We start from the raw sequence: 3,625 nt of genomic DNA, 5'->3' as shown, positions 1-3,625 counted from the left end.
GCCACCAGGTGGTGTGTGGATTCTGAATCATGGACTTAGGTCACTGCTAGGGCTTAGCAGGTGTGGCTTATCCTGAAACAGAAGTCACAACGGCGTCCTCGAGCCAAGTCCTGTTCACTGCTTGTTTAATCCAGTGCTTATCAAACTTTAATATGCCACAGGTCACGAGGAGATCTTGTTAAAATGCAGATTTGGGCCTGAGGTGAGGCCAGCAATTCTGCGTTTCCAACAAGCTCACTGACGATGCTGATGCTTCAGGTCCCCAGACCACACTTCTTGTCTTTCTTAGAAACGGGGTCTCGCTCTGTTGCCCTGGCTGGAGTGCAATGGCACGATCTCGGCTCACTGCAACTTTGACCTCCTGGGCTCAAGTGATTCTCCCACCTCAGTCTCTCAAGTAGCTGGGACTATAGGCACATGCCACCATGCCCAGCTAATTTTTAAAAATTTTTTTGCAGAGAAGGGTTGTCACTGTGTTGCCCAGGCTGGTCTCAAGCTCCTGGCCTCAAGTCAACCTCCTGCCTTGGCCTCCCAAAGTGCTGAGATTACAGGTTCGAGCCACTGCGCCTGGCCCCTGACCATAATTTGAATGACCAGGGCTTAGTTTTTCCTCACAGTATTTTTATAGAATTTAAATTAGTTACCCATGTTTAAAAGTCAAGAGATTTTAAAATAAATAAGGGCGGGGGTGCAGTGGCTCATGCCTGTAATCCCAGCACTTTGGGAGGCTGAGGTGGGCGGATCACCTGAGGTCAGGAGTTCGAGACTAGCCTGGCCAACATGGCAAAAACCCGTCTCTACTAAAAATACAAAACAGGCGTGGTGGGAACCTGTAATCCCAGTTACTCAGGAGGCTGAGGCAGGAGAATCGCTTGAACCCGGAAGGTGTAGGTTGCAGTGAACTGAGATCGCACTGCTGCACTCCAGCCTGGGCAACAGAGCAAGACTCCATCTCAAAAAAAAAGTCCAGAGATTGACAAAAATTCCAGCTTGCTGGTTTCTCTTTAAAGATCTGGCAGCTCTGGTGGGCGCCTGCACAGTCACCAGGCCAGCCCAGATTCAGGGAGAAGGGAAACGGGCTCTGCCTCTTAAAAAGGAGCTGCAAAGTCAGGCTCCTTAGAGTCATTCAGGTGTATTCCTAAGAGCAGTTCCCAAGCCTGGCTGCAGATCCTGGAATCTACAGGGATCACTCTCAGTCTGACGCCATGGCCACGATGATGGCCATGATGGCCATCCTGAAATGACCCTTGGCCTGAGAACCATGACTTCTGAGGGGACATCTCTGTTGTGCTGGTGGCTAAGTTGGAAAAGTGACAGTCCTGTGCACTGGAATCCAGGCCCAGAGGCAGCAGTACCTGAAGAGGGCCTGTCACAGCAAAGTTAGAGGGGTCCCAGGTCAGGTGACTCAAACATGCCGAGTGGTGTGAGTCCTGTGGCCCCTGGAATTTTTTTTTTTTTTTTTTTGAGACAGTCTCACTCTGTTCCCCAGGCTGGAGAGCAATGGTGCAACCTCAGCTCACTGCAAGCTCTGCCTCCCGGGTTCAAGCGTTTCTCATGCCTCAGCCTCCCAAGTAGCTGGGATTTCAGGCATGCACCACCATGCCTGGCTAATTTTTGTATTTTTAGTAGAGGCGGGGTTTCACTATGTTGGCCAGGCTGGTCTCGAACCCTTGGCCTAAAGTGATCCACCTGCCTGGGCCTCCCAAAGTGCTGGGATTACAGGTATGAGCTGCCGCACCCAGCCTGTAATTTCTTTTTAATTTGTCATCATGTTATTGATTTTCTTTGCCTGCCCGACATCCAGTCTCTCTTCTAGCAACAGCCCTGTCTTAGGCTAGGATTCCCCAGATGCAGAAACTAAGACGAGGAGGTGAGAGCAAGTACTTTATTGGGGAGGCGGCCCCAGGAAGCACTGGTAGAGGACAGGGAGGGAAGGCAGCCTGTGCAGGGTGCAGGAGTGAGCAGGTCTATACTGTAGGCAACAGGGGCTCAATCCTGCTGGGGGCCTCTGGGACAGTTGGTAGAACAGGTCTCGGTTGCACCACACAAGGGCGAGGAAGCTGGGGTATTTATCAGCCAACACCCATTCATCATTGGTTGAGGGCCGCTCCTGGGGGTTGACTCCCTGGCAGTGCCAGTCTGCCCTACCCAGAGACCGAGTGTGCCCTGGCAACCACAGGGAGCTGTGGGAAAGTTGCAACATCTTGCGACCTGAAGCCTTCCATGGTAATGAGAGTGCCCGGGGAGGTGGCCACTTCTGCCTCCTGCTCCATGTCCTATCTAAGGTCTGCCGTCCAAAATCTAAATGCCTGAGCCCCAAAATGTGCCTCTCCTGTAACAGTACAAGTGTCACACGTTTTGGGTTGCCGGAGACCCCAAAACCCAGGAGCCCTGGCTGTGAGCCTCTAGCGTGTTGCTATCAGGGTAGTACCTCTCCCCCATTCTCCATCCAGGTGGTTTGGGTGGCACTGTCTTCTCACCCCAAGTTGCAGGTGGGCCTGAGAGATTGGTCCAGAGTTAGGCACCTGCCCCGGGTCAGCCAGTCAGAGCCCATCGTGGAACTTCTGCTGCAGCTGGAAGAAGAAACTCTCTCTGCTGGGACTGTCTAACTTCCAAGGTTAGACACAAGGAGGGCCACAAGGTGGGCCAAGGTGGGCCACAAGGAGGAGGAACGGAAACCAACTCTTCTCCAGTGTGGAGAAGACCTGATCAGAACAAAGAGATGGAGCGGGTGAGCCAGTGTGGAAAACGACTAGAATGAGGGTGTTGGGGTGGGGGTGGGGGGACATGATTTGAATGCCTGGATCCAGCTATACCTGAAGCCAGCCAGATCATTCTTGGACTTCCGAATTACATGAACCCATAAATTCCTATTTTTTGCTTGAGGCAATTTGTATTGGGTTTTGGGGTCTCCGGCAACCCAAAACGTGTGACACTTGTATTGTTACAGGAGAGGCACATTTTGCGACTCAGGCATTTAGATTTTGGACGGCAGACCTTAGATAGGACATGGAGCAGGAGGCAGAAGTGTCTGAGATTCCAGTACCAACCTATGGTGCTGGTGGGGACACAAATATACAAGAGCTAAAGTCATCAAACTGCAGGCAAGCCGGCTGGGGATTCATGTGCTCCGATCCCAGCAGCATAAGGGTCCCCTCCCCCACCCACAGTAGTGACTCAAGACCCCTAGGCACAGGCACGGGGGTCTTGGACTGCACACTGAAGTCTGCAGCTCAACTGGGAACCCTGAGAGTTCCACATGCTGGGCCATCGCCATGGTGACACGTCTCAGCTTCTGGGGTGCTCTGCACAGAACTTTAGTATTCGGAAAGACCCCAGAAAGGTTCCCATCCTGGCGTCAATGGGTGGGCTTTCAAGGACTCTTTGGGGCCCCAAAACAAATGAAATTCATGTGTGTGTCCTGAGTTTTCATGGGATTCTCCAAGCAGTCTGTGTCCGGAAAAAAAAAAAATCCTGGCTCAGAGGTTTCAAATTGTGCTTTTTGCCAGCTTGGGCAACATGGCCCCGCCGCTACAAAAAAATACAAGAATTAGGCATGGTGGCGCACACCTGTGGTTCCAGCTACTTGGGGCTGAGGTGGGAGGGTCGCTTGAGCCCAGCAGGG

This window comes from Pan paniscus, chromosome 18 (assembly GCF_029289425.2).
Source record: "Pan paniscus chromosome 18, NHGRI_mPanPan1-v2.0_pri, whole genome shotgun sequence".
NCBI lineage: Eukaryota > Metazoa > Chordata > Mammalia > Primates > Hominidae > Pan > Pan paniscus.
Note: the sequence above shows the minus strand (reverse complement) of the source record.